We start from the raw sequence: 16,380 nt of genomic DNA on the forward strand, positions 1-16,380 counted from the left end.
TTACACCCTCACTGGGACTGGAAGGCAGAGGCCGCCTTCAGATGTGGCATCTTGGGCCCCAAATGCTCAGGAATGCTGAAGGCTGATTTCTGCAAAATTGATTTTCCATCATTGACCTCTTCCTGCATAAATTGTCAAGGGTGAAAACTTTTATGACGATAGTGCTCCTTAAATGTTAACTCCGTCATTATGGCACAGAAACAAGGGGCCCAGCTTATCCCTTCTAAGGAGGACAGAGGCAGACCCCCTCCAGCAAAGATTTCTGATGAGCCACGTCAGAAGGACACATTCTAATGAAGGGGAAACATCTGGCCAAAGTCCATCTTCAGCACCCTCAAATAAAACCCCCGCTCCACGCACAGCACATCTCAATTACCAAGAAAAGTCGGTTAGCAGACAAATGACAGGTGTTAAAGGTAGGAGCGGGCGGTGCCGCCTCCAGCTGCCCGAAAGATGCAGACATCTGAAGGCATCTATTCTTTAGACGATGGCTTGAAAGGGGGAAAGTTTCCAAAGTAATTTTAAATTCCACATATTTAAAATTTCAGTCAAACTCATCAGAAAAACTGATGCTTACGAGGGAGGAGAAGCCATTTGTACAAAAATGGGCTTATAAATAACAGGGCTCTGCATGCTTTGCATTCCGGGTGGATAGGACATCCTTTCCTATTAGTAAATCCGCGTACTTTGTATTCAGCGAAGACAGCCACCACCAGCTCGGCGAAGCTCTGTCCGGGGCCGGGGCCAGGGCCGCACAGCTCAAGGTTTGATGAATGGTGGCTGCAGGGAAAGGTGAGTCGGGGCGGGGGTCTCAGACCCCAAAGGCTGTTCATGAACTTCACTGCTCCAGAGTCTAATTTTTGCATTCGCCAACTTCTCTTTTAACTTGCAAATATTTCTTAGCGTTTTGTCTTGCATTAACTATATGACATTGTTCATCTTTCTTTCCTCTTAAAACACAGATCATAAAAATAACCATTGCCCATGTGTGCACTCTGCGTTAGGCACGGTGTCAACGTGAACTTGTTTAATCCTCTCAGTGACCCCGTGATGCAGGGACTCTCATTGTCCTATTTTACTAACAAGAAAGCTTTAACCCCTGGAGCCCTTGCATGGAATCAGCTTTAACTCCACCTTTGTGTCAAAGAACTTTATTCCGCAAAACTTGACCAAGACGCCTGCTGCGTGCTGAGTCCCAAAGATGCTCGGATGAAGGGGTCCCAGTGTGGTCCCCCCGTGAGCAAGCTAATGGGCTTGGGGGTGGGGAGGCAAAGGAGGAGGGAAAGGTGACCCCCGAGATGAGACAGCCCGGGCAGAGGGACCCTGGGGTTAGATTAGTGCGGGTCAGCAGTGGGAGAGGAACGCAGAGCGGAGACAGACAAGAGAAGGAAAAAGAGTCTTTCTCAAGTCCATCTGAGAAAACTTGTGTGTCTAGTCCAAAGTCAGCTATCCCCGGGAGTGCATGACCGCCAGCGCCTGCTCTGCCACATCCCCCGCCCCCCAGCACATGGGGACAGGGGACTTGCAGGCAGCTGCTTCAGGGCAGCCCAGCCAGGGTTCAACCTGACGCTGAGCAGTTCTGAGACCTGGGCAGCTCATGAAGCCTCCGAGTGTCCATCTCCTTCCTTCTGGACTTAAGATGTTCTGCTAGAGAGCAAGCTAGTGGTTCCCAGTGGGGAGAGGGAAGGGGGAGGGACAATACACAGGGAGGGAATTAAAGGTACAGCTACCAGGCATCAAATAAGCTACAAGGATCTATTGTACAACACAGGAAATACAGCCAATATTTCACACTATAAATGCAGTCTCGGCTTTAAGAATTGTGAACCCTTGCATTGTACACCTGTAACTTCTATGATACTGTATACCGACTATAATGCAATAAAAAACTCTTTATAAGATGATCATCAGTACCTCCTAGACATACTGAGAAGGTGAAGGAAGATGCTTCACATGACATAATGCTCAGTCCTCCACGCCGTCACTGCCCACATCCAAGCATTGAGCAAAACCTTAGGGCTCTCTTTCCACCACCTACCTGAGTGCATCTCATGCTCCGAGGCCACCACCCTAGTCACCACTCTCTTCTCCGGACGGCTGCTGCGGGCCTGTAATTCCATCTCCCTGCATTCACTCCTGCCCCCTTCATTCCTACCGTTAAGGGGGACCCGGGGTGAAGTGGAGGAAGCTTTGGGCCCCCCACCCACGTGGAAGCCCTTTCGAGCCTCCATCAGGGCCATGCAGCTTGCCACTTGTCATTTCGCATCCTGTTTCTTAAACAAGTTTGCCCAAATTATATAGGCTTTAGATCTCACAACATCTTTTTTTTTTTTGATCTTTTGAATATGAACTCTATTTTAAATTTAAGTAAAGACGGGAGACAAACACTCTTTACAAATTATATCAAACACTTAACACGTAATCTAGGAATGCTAAACATTAATTCTTAATTTAAAATAATGATATTCATAGAATACATGCTGGTGTTGCCCAGTATGGAGTTTACTTAAACCCAGTATTTCATAAAAGCTCAACAATTAATCCTTCCTAAAATTCAGTGACTATGATTCAACTTTATAAGGTTAGGTAAGCCTTCTATGCAATACCCTCATATAACTTTTTCACAAACATTTATACCAGCAAGGAAATTATAAAAACATATATAAACTATGCTGAAAGGCTTGATTAAAAGGCCGTCTGTATACAGAGAGATGCATTGCACCTCAGAAAGCACACGTGCTCACAAAACCCTTCATCAGGTACAGACACCAGGACACTCTCTGAGTTACGTTACACGCATGCACAAGTGGCCTTATCACAAAGCAAAATTAATCCCTCTTTTCGAATCCTTTAGTTACTTCTGCGTTGAACACAAAGCTCACTGCTATTGGCACAGCCCTCCATCTGGACAACTTGTTCCATCTCCCGCCCACCTCTCCAGTCTCTTTTCCTATCACCCCCCACCCCCTGCCAATATGCTCAGGCCACCCTAGGTCTCCTATTAGTTCCTTGAATGTGCCAGGCTCTCCTCTTCCTCAGGACCTTTGCACATTCTGCTTCCTCAGCCTGAAGCACCCCCTACCCTGGCTCCTGGGAAGGCAAACACCTTTCCAACCTCCCTGAGCTAAAGCAGGTGTCCCTTTGTTTTTCTCTCTTATCTCCTTGTTTTACTCATGCTGCTTTTTTGCCTGTTTCCTTGATTTCTGTCCATCCTGAACTCTAGAATATAAATTTCAGGAGGGCAGTTGCATTGATGTCAAGTTCAACGTTGCATACCCAGCACCCCACTCGTCCCTGGCACAGAATAAGCGCTCAGTAAATCGGGAGAGGCACCATTCGGGTTCACACCCTCTATCTCCAGGCCTTTGGCATCTCCAGATGTCCTGGATGGCAGGGACTTGAGCAGTGAAGATGGAATCCAAGGCCAGGCAGCATAAACACCAGGACCCAAGGGCGGCGCAGATGTACAAGGAGAAACATGGAGACGATGGAATCGTCATGAAGGAGCCACGGGTGCAGCTTCCTAACTCGACCTTGACCAGATCAAAGACTCAGCTGCTGCAGAAGTGGCAAGAGCAGATGGGGCAGGCGTCAGTGGGGGACCAGACACTGTCCTCATTTGTGTAGCCGCGGGTGCCCCAGTAGAGCTGGAACCCCGTGACCCCAGGGAGCAGAATTCCAAGCCACGTAAACTGACAACACGCAGACGGAAGAGAGGAGATCAGAATCCTCCAGGAGTGACTTCAAAGGACACCGTCTCCCAGCCTCCAAAACCAGAGACCCCATAGCTAGTAAATGACCCATCAGATCAGACCCAGATCCGTCCGACCTTGAGGCTGCCTTTCCAGGACCCTGTATGTTGTCACGCAGCCCTGAATAGCAGTGTATTTATTGGACCTTGTTTGCTGTGCCAGGCACAGGGGCCGCAGTGACATGGGGACACATGTGGCCCCTGGGCATGCTGATTTCAGGCCCGTGGGCAGCCAGCATCCACAGGCATCCAGTGTGTACCAGGCACATAGCGTGCTCCAGTGCATTCACGCCCAGCAGAGAACACGGGGGAGAAAACATGACCCTCACTCAGGGGTGAGCAATTCAGCAGCCCTGTAAGTTACTGATCTTCTCTGAATCTCCATATTCTTATCTATCAAATGGGCACAGGTGTACCTTCCTCTTGGAGCGGTTGTGAAAAGGCCGAAGCCCCGCGCACGCCCAGCAGAGCGCCAGGCACGGAGCTGGCAGGCGGGTGGCATTAGGAGCCCCAGTTCTCCACCCCCCAACACCCCACGTTTTCAGTGGGCTCTGCGGCTCCTCCCACCGAGAGGTGGGGTCTGTCTTTCCACCTCCAGAGTCTGAGTGCTGCCCTTCGACTCGCTTTGCTTGCAGGCGTGCTTCTGCACTTCTCTTTCTGCTCTTGCCCCGCCCCGCCGGCCCTCACCCCGTGCAGCCGGCTTGAGCGGAGCCGGTGCCCCAGCCGACAGCCTGCTGACCCCAAACACACAAGCAGGCCCAGAAGAGACCAGAACCATCAGCCGAAATCGCCAACTCGAGGCTCGAGAAACACAGAAACTCTTATTATTCTGTGAGCCACTGAGTCTTGGGGAGGGGGAGTTTTTTGGTGTTGCTGTGGCAACAGATACCTGAATTCTATTACTGTTGTTCATCCCTGATCCACCCCCTCCCCCTGCCCCAGCCGGGTCCTCTGACAAAACGGCATTCTGGATCTACACGGATCCCGACCTGACTCTGGCGTCTGCTGCCACCGTCCCAGTGTTGCCCCCCATCCCTCAACGTGCTACAACCCTGCCTGCGAGCATGCGACGTCCAGACTCCGTGGGCCTCTTCCATCATCACTCCACTGATTTCCCAGAGACCCATGAGGCAGGGTAAGAAAGGGTGTGAAGAGAGGAGGGAGGGCACTCCAGGGCCAGGAGAGTCCTTGGAGATGGTACAGCAGAGTCTGCCCGAGATGCAGCAGCACACAGGCAAGGAGGTCACCAGACACCCACTGAAGTGCTTAGAAGCACAGGCCAGGGGCGCAGGTCTGATCTATCCTAGGGGCGGCTTACCAAGGTGGCCAAGGACAGGGATAAAGTTGACCACTGCAGGGCTCACGGCCAGGGATGGTGTGAGGCAGGAGGCTTCACAGTAAGCTGGGATGAAAGCATCTGGGGCAAAGTGGCAGGGATAAAGAGGAAGGCAGGCATGGGGATGGGCTGAGCATGGTGACCCACTGCGGGTGTCACTAACGGCTGGAAGGCTGCCCAGGGTCCTGGTGTGGCAGACGTGGAGTGTGCCCACAGATCACAGATCACAGGTGGCCCCTCTGTCTGTATGCCCACCTTGGCTCACCCTCTCTCCCCTTCCCCCAACATACGGCTTAAACAGAATGTTTCAGAAAAGGAATTATAACCTGTAAGAGTCTGTATTTTTTTTTTTTTGGTGGGTTGGGGAGAGAGTTGTTATCCTCACGCTAATTTAAAAATCAACAGTTAGGATTAGTCGGACATCATCAGGGAAAAACAAACCAAAACCACAGTGAGGTAACACCTCAGATCTGTCAAGATGGCTCTCATCAAACATTTTTAAAATTTTAAAAAGCAAAAGATAACAAGCATTGGCAAGGATGTGGAGAAACTGGAACTTTTGGACAGTGTTACTGAATATGCAAAATGGTGCAGCCACTAGGAAAAACAGTATGGAAGTTCCTCAAAAAATTAGAATGACCCTATGAACCAAAAATCTCACTTCTAGGTATTATCCAAAGAATTGAGATCAGGATCCGGAAGAGATATCTGCTCTCCTACATCCAGGGCTGCACTGTTCACAGTAGCCAATACATGGAAACTATCGAAATGGCCATCAACAGATGAATGGATAAAGAAAAAGGTGGTCTGTACATACAGTGGAATATTATTCAGCCCTTAAAAATAAAGAAATCTTGCAATATGTGACAACATGGATGAATCTCGAGGTCATTATGCTCAGTGAAGTAAGCCAGTCACAGAAAGACAAATACTGCATGGTTTCCACTTCTGTGAGCTCTTTAGAATGGTCCAGTTCATAGAATCAGAGACTGGAATGGTGACGGCCACGGACTGGGTGAGGGGAGGGGAAGATGAGGAATCACTAATCAACCGCTGTGAAGTTTCAGTTAAGCAAGATGAGCAAGCCCTAGAGATCTACCGAACCACACTGCACGTACAGTCAACGAAAATGCGCTGCACGCTTAAAAATTTGTCAGAAGTGTAGATCTCATGCTAAGTGCTATTACAGTAAAATAAATTTTTTAAATGTTTAGGATTAGTGTTTTACGCCTATTATAACTATTCCTCAGAACAACAAGGCAAGGGCGGTATTATCATCCCCGACTTTACAAACTGTAAAGCTGAGTCTCACAGAGGTCAGTGCAGTCACTTTCAAGAATGAACAGTGGTAGACTGGGATTTTCCAACGCCTCCTAGTTTCACCCCGGAACACAACTTCCAGTCTTGTCTCCGAAGGCAGAACCATTACCCTTTGACCCCAATTTTAATTCATGCCCAAGGCACCCCCAGCTCAGAATCCACGTTCCCCAGCTCCGCCACGGAGCACAGCTTTCCGAAAGGCACTCCTTGACCCTCAGCGTGGCCTGTTTTCAAAGCTGTCCAGGCACAGGGCTTGGCCATCCTCCCCCGGCTGCCCATCTCGAGGTTTAATCACCCTCATAGACTGTCTCCTCCGTCCCATAAAAAGAACAAATCAAACTTAAGCACACGCCAGCCATTCAAGAAAGCCACATTTGGAGTTGAGTAAGTAGCTGGAGGCCTGCCAGGGCCAGTATGAAGGATCTAAAAGAAACTATGAGCTGAGGGTCATTAAAGTAAAGCTATTTAATACCGGAAAAGGAAGGGAATTTTAAAAGCACAGTCCCATTACAGACGCTAGCTTTATCCCAGTTTCCAGTGAAGACCCCGAGCACCGGTCCTCCTCTTCTCCCTCCGCGGGATGCCACGAGAGGCGGCCCTCCACCTGGACAACCTGCAGCACCCGCTCCGGCTCACAGGCGCTGAGATAATCACATTCACGAGAGCCAGAAAATCGAGTGGGATTTAGGAACTCGAGCGCCGCTCGGTAAGGAAGCGGGGGACGTCTCCAGGTCAAAGCGGGCTGCCCGCAGGGATAACCTGCTCTTTCCGCGGGGCTCTGGGTTAACTGCGTGCAGTCCCAGCGTTCAAAGAGAAGGCGATCAATTTTTATTCGAATGGTCTGTGCTCTCCTCCCAGCCCTGCGGATGATGGCTTTCAAGTCACGCTCCGACACACGCCTGGACTTCCGGAACATCTCAGGGGAGAGGGCCCACCTGGGCACGCGTGCTCACTGCTCCCCCTTTGGCCTGAGCGCCCCTGAGTCTGTTTGACAAATTGGCTTCCCATAAGATCCCATTTTAAGGAAGAGCTCCATTTAAAAAATCACTTAAACCGCTTAGAGAAAGCTCAGCCCTCTGTGGTCAAGGTAGTTTTGAAAAACAGAAAACTTCACAGCTGAAGCTCTTAAAATGAGATTCAGGAGCCCTCAGAGGTCAGGCCGCGGTGTTGTCAAGTATCAGGCTGAGGGAAGAATGTTCCGGAAGCTTTTATAAACATCAGGTCTCCTCCGGGACCCAGGCAGACACGTGACATGAAGCCAAGGCCTTTTCAAGAACAATAGCACCTTTGAACGAGAAGCCAGATCTTACCTGTCTCCTGCTCGAACACAGGGAAACATTTGCACCAGGACAGAAAGTCTCCGCTCCCTGGGCAGCTGGAAAAGGCTGTTGGCCCTAATTTTCCTTTTCTGGCGATTAAGACCTTCCTCGTTCATCACAAGTCTTGCTCAGCCAGACAGGGTCCTCCTCGCCCACTGCATTTCACCCCAGCTAAAGGCAAGTTGTGAGCCCGAAACCACACCCAGAGAGAGAGAAGGAAGCAGTTGAGGAGTTAATCCGTCCACAAGTCCTTGCTTCACAAGAATGATCTTCTGGCCTGCACTGGTATTTTCACCGGTATTTTAAAATAAGCAAAGAGGGTAGCCAGTGTGGCTTTGTTCGGACGTGACTTTATGCAGATCCTCGGGCCCTCTGCCTCAGTCACTGCCAGATAAACCTTCCTTTTGTGCTGAGAAGCTGGACACGAACATGATCGTGATACTAAAAACACAATAAGCTTCAAAAATACATTTAATTTCATGTGTCACTTTCAATTTATGTTGCCTTTGTTTAGATGCTTTTTTTCTTTTCAAAAATCTTTTTTTTTAGATGGCCAGCTGGGTGCAAAAGCTACTCCAAAAAAAAACCAAAAAACAAAACAAAACATCTTTCACCCAAACAAGCAGTATTCCACACAGTGGGACCCACAAGAGTTTGGGAATGTGCCTTTTATTTGCAGCCTTTCCTCGATAATCTACAGCCCTTGGAAGGAGTGCGTGACTTCGCACAATTATTTGTAAGTGTTATTTTTCTCTTGGGGAGCTCCTGATGTACAACTCACAATTAATGAGGAAGTAGAAACCAATAAACCTTTCTAATTTAAAGCCACCTGAAGTCACACCAGCAATCATGCCTACGCCCAACGCGGACCTCCGCACAGGCTGGGGCCCATGGTTCTGGGGCCAGGCAACGCCAGGAGGAGAGACAGTGATGAAGTCCGAGGAAGGAGATTGTGAAGATGGGGTCAGAAGAGAGAGTCAGAGAAATTCAGAGCATGGATGTAGAGACAGCAGACAGGGAAAGAGACACAGTGTCTGTGCATCATCTCAAAGTCCTTGTGAGGTCAGCCATGGGGCTGTGTCTGATCCCCTGTCCCGTGGCTCTCCAGGCTCCACCACTGACTTAGCGCCTTCCTCCAACCAGCCAGTTCACCCCCTCAGCAGGTGTTTATGGGCTTGGCATGGGTGCTGGCAAGCTCTGTGCAGCTCACAGTCTGGATGAAGGGACGGATACTCGTCAAATACAAATAAACACAACATGGCTATGATAAGTGCAGCAAAGAAGGTGGACTCTGGGTACCTGCGGGGGGCTGGTCTTGAGATTGGGATGGCTTTTCTAGGACATATGGGTGGATCTGTAGGATGAGTCAGGGGCACCTAGGGAGAAGGGAGTGGGTGGCACAGCTCAAGCAGAGGGATGAGCTCATACAAGGATCCCCCACAGGAGGCACACGGAGCAGGGGTACCGCAGAAGGAGGGAGGGGAGGGGGTGGCGCTCAGGGGCCAGTGCCCTCAGGGCCTCTCAGACCACAGCAAGAACTGCCTTTATTCTAAGAGCAACTGAAAGGCATGGAAAGGTTTTAAGTAGGGGCCGGCATGGCCCAAACAGCCCCTTCTGTCTCTAGGTGGAAACCAGACACGGAAGCATGGACTAGAGCAGTAGCCCAAGCCAACATGGAGAGAAGAGGGTGGATCAGATGGGCAGGAGGTAAATCACAGGGACGAGGTCATGGATTGGACGTGGGAATGTGAGAGGCAGAAAGACTCCTAAGGTTTCCAGCTTGGCCAACCAGATGGATGGTGGTGACACTTGTGAGACGGAACAGCAATCCTGAGTTCAGAGGGACAGAAATATGGAAGAAGGGCACATACGCTTCAAGGGAGGAAATGAACTGAAGCTCATTCCACCACTCTCAGCAAGAGGCACAGTGGCCCTCAGGGACCGTCCACGTCATCCCAGCATCCGACTTCCCCAGACCCTCAGTACACGTGAGGCAGTAACTGAGCTTCCGCGCCTGTTAAATCTGGCTGGATGCAGCTCCCTGAAACAGAGCTACATGACTGGGAAATCTTCAGCTGAGCTCTCTGCTTAGTACATTATTTCATCAGTTATTTTTAAAATTGGATTATGTACCAGGTGATGGGCGAAGATGCAGCGAGAGGCAGACTCTTGTACAGCGGGAGGAAGTTGCTCACCGCACTATTTATGGGTGATTGCAGCAAAACTGAGGGTTGAGACCGAGGCAGGCACGAAGCAGAATTCAGGAGGGGACATAGCATGATGATTATTCATCAGCGAACAAACACAGACCATCACGTGCCCCTGTGACAGAGGCAACTTGGTCTGTTTTCTTTCCAAGAATGTCCTACACAAGTTGGCACAAAAGACCCAAATGTGTCTCCTGATGTCTTGCTCTGAAGGCAGGAATAAATGTTCTTTCTTCTCCGGGGATCAGAGGCCGTGCCGCTTCGTCCCACCTCCCTCTTGCAGAAGAGGGTGGATGGAGGCTGGGTGGGGAAAGCACCGACAGACTCCACAGACACCGCTCGCGGGGAGGGCTGTCCCTCTCAACAAAGGGGGCTGAGTCACAGGGCAGGTGCCCGTCATGCGAAGCGCTTGAAAGAATCTCGGAGAAAGCCAAAGACAGACGCTTTCCCTGTCAGGGGCTCGGCGGCTGCCACGTGACCCCACTCCCAGCCTGCTCGGCGGGCTTGCCTGGGGGAGTCAGGTGGGCTCCCTGGAGTAAGGGGGCTCCACGGAGCTCCTCCACACAAATGCTGCTGCTCAGTCTGGTGAACCCTCTGCGGCCGAGTCTCTGAACTTGGAAGCGTGGAGTCAAGAGGGACAAGGTCCCTGCCCTCTGAGCCCACAGCCTTAAAGGGGGAAAAAAATAGGCAAATCTACAAGGGAAACAAGACAGCACTGGAAGGACCATGACTGTAGGACAAACAAAATGCCCTTGGGAGATCGGGGTGGGGCAGGTTGAGTCGGGGAACACATTTGAAGAAGGAAGGATTTTCTCAACGGAAATACATAGAAGTCAGTTTCAGGAGAGCCTCTCCAAAGATACGCAGGTGTGAGTACAGGCGCTGCAAGGCTACACAATTGGAGAAAAATCTAGAAGGATGAACTGGACTCAGAGGGAGAAGCGCATCAGATGCTGTGCCAGGGGGTTTATACTTGGCTCTCTGAGGACGGATGTGGCTTTTGACCAGAGAAAGTGCTTTGATTAAAGGTACTCTTCACCACTGCTCAGTAGAGGAACCTTCCTCATGGGCAGGGAGGGGTCTATAATAAGGCAGAGAAGTGCAGAGTGAGCAAGCAGCTCTGTTAAAAAAAAAATCCACATGGCTCTCCTCCCACAATTAGAGCCTTAATTAGAAAAAAAAAACATGTTTTTCCGGGAAATCAAGCAGATAAATTCGGCATCCCTTCTGTACCTTGCTCACGGAGAGGTTGCAATTACAAACGACTTCTGGACAAGAAAAGAAACACGGCTCACATCAGATCCAGGGGGTCTAAGGTATAGGACAAACAACTCTTCTTCAAAGTGAGGTCAAGAGTGTGTGTTTTATTGGCACAACTGACTGTTCGACTCTATGAATTAAAATTGAAACTATGATTATGAAGGAAGCAAATCATTGTGCTTTTATAAGAGCTGGAATAAAGCAACAGTTATCCTCAGGTTTTAAGCAGAAATATAATTACTTTGTCCTACTCATCAATCAAAGACCCACCCTTTAAAATCTGCCAGTTGTAAAGGTCAGGCTTAATTGATCAGAAGGGAAAAAATTTCATGCTGTCCTACCTTCCTTTGTAAGCCAAGTGAATTAGTAATTAAAAATCCCCCATGACCATCATCAATTCCCTTTACGTATATTTCCTATAATTGATTTCCCCAGAAATGGCTTAAGTGGCCCCTGATTCTCCCACATCGCTAAATCCTTAGATCAAGCAGTCTCGTCTGCAGGCAGGTAGCCTGGTGACAGGGAAACGGTGAATGGGATCTTTTTATAACATGCAGAATGGAAATTGGAAAAGGACTTCCTACCTTCCACTGATTTTGAAAACAGATGTGAGTTTGGGTGGAAACGGTCATCCTTCCTACATTTTTTTCTCCCTTAGTGTTCAGATCCTATTAATCATAGTAAACTGAAATTTTACCCAGGCCAACGGATTTCAGAGCCCTTGCCAAGAGGACAACTTCACCCTGCCCCTCCCAGCCCTGGAATTTCCAATGACCAAGACAGTGAATTGTGCAAAGGAAGGAAACAAAAATGAAAATCCGAAGACGACGTCCACTTCAGCTCTCCTGCGTGAGCGCTCTGAACCCCGTTTGGACCCCAGACACACTGACCTAGCTTCCATAACACAGGTCACTACCTACATCGCTGGGTTTTAGAGCTGTCCCGAGGCAATGGGGGAATCCTAAACCACTGTTGTCTAAGACCTGAGGAAGTAGAGAGACTTTTCCAAAAATAAAAGACAAACCGAGAGTGAAATCCACACTGACACTGGATACCTCAATTTGAAAAACAAAACCAGACACAGGTTTGTGGTTCCCAGGACAGTTCCTCTTCCCACCTTATGCTGGGGGTACCTGAGGCTTTGAAGCCCCACCTTGTCCCACCTCACACACTCTCTCCTGCACTGATGTCAGCTCTTCTCCTGGTTTCTCCTGACCCACCGGTAAAGATGCTCACATCGAGATCCACCACTCTGACCTGTCTCATGATCTCAGCACCAAACTTCCAGCTGCTTCCTGCACATCTAGGCCAGGTGGCCTCTCACATGCAGAGCATCCAAACTCCACAGTTCAAGATCCTTCCACCAACACCAGCCCTTGATACCTGAATTTCGTACCTTGTTGATGGTAGCACCCCACACCCAGAAACATCTTTAACTCCTCCCTTATCCCAACTGCCCATAAATAATTAGGCCATTTCCCAGTGCTCCACTGTTTCCAGCATCCCCTGCCCCTGCCCTGGCCTAAAACCCATATCATCTCCTTCCCAGAATTACACAGTGGAGATGTCTTCCTGGAACACAGATCAGATCACTCATTCTAGCAACTTGAAAATATTTAATGGCTCCTCTTTGCCTACTCAATAGAGATTAAAAATAAAGAAGGTTGTTTATTTTGGCCCAACAAAATCTAAAAACTTTCTAACAATTCCAGCTGTGTGAGCAAGTCATGAGCCACCTTCAGATAGAGTGAGTCCCCTGTCCTTGGGTCTTATGATGTGGTCAGCCTTCTCTGCAAAGGCTTCCTACTCCTGCGTGGGAATGATGGGGAGGGGTTTCAGACATCAGGCATCAGGCAGAAGTTGGACAAACGTGAGATCCATGGGGCCTATTTATGCCTTTGGGACATCAGCCCGGCCCATGGGCTCCTTCTGGGAAAACTGCCCTGCCAGCCAGGCACCCATAAGGCTGGATGTCAAGAAGCCATGTTCCATGGCATGATATATTTAAAGTGATGAAAGGGAAAAACTTACAGCCAAGAATACTCCATCCAGCAAGGCTCTCATTCAGATTTGATGGAGAAATCAAAAGCTTCACAGATAAACAAAAGCTAAAAGATTTCAGCACCACCAAACCAGCTTCACAACAAATGTTAAAGGAACTTCTCTAGTCATCAAACCGTAAGAAACGAGAACAAAAAGAAGAGAAAAGAAAGACGTACAAAAACAAACCCAAAACAATTAACAAAATAGCAATAAGAACATATGTATTGATAATTACCTTAAATGTAGATTATATGCTCCAACCAAAAGACACAGACCGGGTGACTGGATACAGAAATAAGACTCATATATATGCTAGAGACCTACTTCAGTGCTAGAGATACATGCAGGCTGAAAACAAGAGGATGGAAAAAGGTATTCCATGCAAACAGAACCCAAAAGAAAACTGGGGCAGCAACACTTACATCAGATAGAAGCCATGTTCCTAACTTCTAAGCCTGCCTCCTGACCTGAAATGCGTGCATCAGGATGGAGCCTGAGAAGGTTAATTGAGAGACATGAGCTACACGAGCCAGGCACCGGCTCCTGTTAGGGTAGCTCTAAGCCAAGGGCCTCACTCTTGCTACCAGAGCCCAGGGAGACTCCTTGGCTCCTGCGCTTTCTACAACCTGATGGCTTGCTCTTCTACGAAGTTCGCTGGTTTCCTTACAATGGTTTTTCTTTCCTCTGCAACAGTGTGCTTCTGGTTCTTGCAACTCCGAGCCTGACCAAACCCTCTGCTCTCTGGGTTTCCCAAAGCCATTGGGAGGGCTGAGAAAGATCCCGTCCGTGTGCTGGAGCTTTCTCCTGAGTGCTGGGATGGGAGTCTTATCCCCGAAACAAACTCCCTGTTCTTCCTTCAGGGAGCAAGTTTGACCACAGAGAGCTCAGGGGCACAGGTGACAGATGAGGCCACTCTTCATAGAAGAGGTTTGGCAGGTGTCCCTCCCTGACCAGACTTCAGTCAGGCTCCTCAGAGCCCTCTTCCTGATTGGCTTCGTCTAGGTTTGCTGTCTTGGCCCGCCAGGCCCAAGAATCCCAGTGAATCCGGTTTTAGAGAGAATCCTGCTAAGCTGGTTTCACAAGAATTTCCCCGACCTGTAATATCTAATCAAGCCCCTCCCCACCACACCTCTGATATCTAATCAGGTTCTTCTCAGTGATTTTCCATCTGCGGGGTCCCTCACTCCATCCACCCGCTGTAGGTCCCCGGCCGCCCTGTTGCAGTCAGGGCTGAGCTCGGTTCTGTACTGAAGTCTCTCCCCTGCTGCAGTAGCTCAAATAAAATCTGTCTTGCCATTTTTAACCAGCGTCCAGTGCAATTTCTCTTTAACAGATGGGAACGGCCTCGTGGGGAGATGTCAGAAAGCCAGCCCCCAGCGGAAGCATGGTGGCCACACAGGTGCTGACTCCGACTAGGACTCTCCTTGACCAAACCTGAGTCAGTCTCCTCTGAGAACCCTTACTGACAACGCCTCACTCTTGGGTTCTGTCCTTGGTCTGCTTTGCCCAATTTTAGCAAGAATCCTGCTGGGTTAATTTCAAGAAAATCCCCCACCCTTGATATCTGCTCAGATTCTTCATTCCCTACATGTCAAGTCAATTTAGCCAAAATTTCCTCTGATGTTTCCTCTTAGAAATCTTCCATCCTTTGACCGCCTCCCTGCTCCCTGGCTATAAATTTCCACTTTTTCTTATTTGATGTTGAGCCTAATCTTGCTTCGCTACTGTAAGACCCACTGTCGTGGTCCCTGAATAAAACCTGCTGACCCTCTTTAACAAGCGTCATGGCTGATTCTTTCTTTAACAACTCCTTGCCTTCCGCCAGAGTTTAAAGACTGCCTTTAAAGTATTCTTCCATAAGGAGGACTTTCAAAGTACTAATTGATCTAAAAGGAAAGAAAGAAATCCAGGAGACGTGTCTCCCTTCTCACCCGGGTTGCTTGGGTGCATTCCCTGTGGCCTGGATGGCTAACCTCTGGCCTCATGGCTAGCTTGTACTTGTGTATAAGTCATCAAACTTCTACCTACCCCGTGAGCAGACATCCCTGTCGGATGTAGGTGCATTTCATGTTGACCTAGTCCTCGGGAAAAGAAGACAGACATGTCCGCATGAGGTCACCTGGGCTGGACTGTCCTCCCAGGTCCCTCTGAGTGCCCCGAGGAAACATGGCATTCTTCTTAATGACTCCCGGTGGGGTGCCGGTGACCAGCTGTGTGCCCTGAGCCTGCTGCCATCCACACCACCAGAAGCTTCTATCAGTGGGTTCACATTCTCATCACTGGCCATTTCTGGGCTAGGTTTTCAAAGGTTCCAAACTAAAAATCTGCTGCTACTGAAAAATAAGCTTATAAATAATGCTCTGGGGGCTCCAGAAAGGATCGACTAGGAAAGCTCCTTGCAAATTATGTTTTTGTCTCGGGTTGACTGTGTCAGCTATGGAAAGGATTTCGGACCCCTGAGAGCTCTGATGGAGGCAGGTGGTGAGGGGTAACAAGCAGCTACAAATGTCTACATGTATAATCACACACATGGACACACACATACACATTTTCACATGTATCAGTTCATCTGCCACAGTTTCGAATTCAAATTCAAGTGAGGATTAAAAAACAAAACTTGCGATGTGATAAACAAGTCTTTCAAAGTTATTTTTTGCTAAAGTCTGTGAATTGAAATATCCTATTAACCCAGCAGTCTCCTTACAGTCCCATCAGACAATGTGACTTAAATCCACAGGATTTCTCTCACAAAAAGGGAGGGGAAAAGCCTATTTTCATGCCATTGATGTTAACAAACTGAGCAAAGTTAGGAACTGGAACCATCTCACCTAGTGTTTTTATGGTTGAGTGACTATGAATTGAAGCTTCATAAAAAATGATTTATGAACGCACTGATACTGTGCGCATATTCGAACTGCACCTGCTCCAGTTCTGAGAAGATTCTATATTTGTCCCATTGCTCATTCTCAGCGGAGTGCCTGCTCCACTCTGGCCTCACCCCCCTCCCCACGCTCAGCGATCTGGGGTAATCTCTGCTTCTGAAGGCACTACCTGAGGCAACCAATATTTCTTCTGCTTTGTTTGTTTTTTTGGAGACTGCCGGCCTAAAAGCCTGTGTGTTTGGAAATTCAAATCAGCCTCAAA

The 16,380-nt window shown here is 48.9% G+C and overlaps 1 long non-coding RNA gene across 2 annotated transcripts in view; it reads right to left on the reverse strand.

Moving 5' to 3' along the window:
- LOC140699478 (uncharacterized) overlaps positions 1 to 16,380 on the reverse strand; it is a 48,572-nt gene that overhangs the window by 10,442 nt on the left and 21,750 nt on the right. The gene's annotated exons all lie outside the window — the stretch shown is intronic.

This window comes from Vicugna pacos, chromosome 11 (assembly GCF_048564905.1).
Source record: "Vicugna pacos chromosome 11, VicPac4, whole genome shotgun sequence".
In the NCBI taxonomy this organism is placed as follows: Eukaryota; Metazoa; Chordata; class Mammalia; order Artiodactyla; family Camelidae; genus Vicugna; species Vicugna pacos.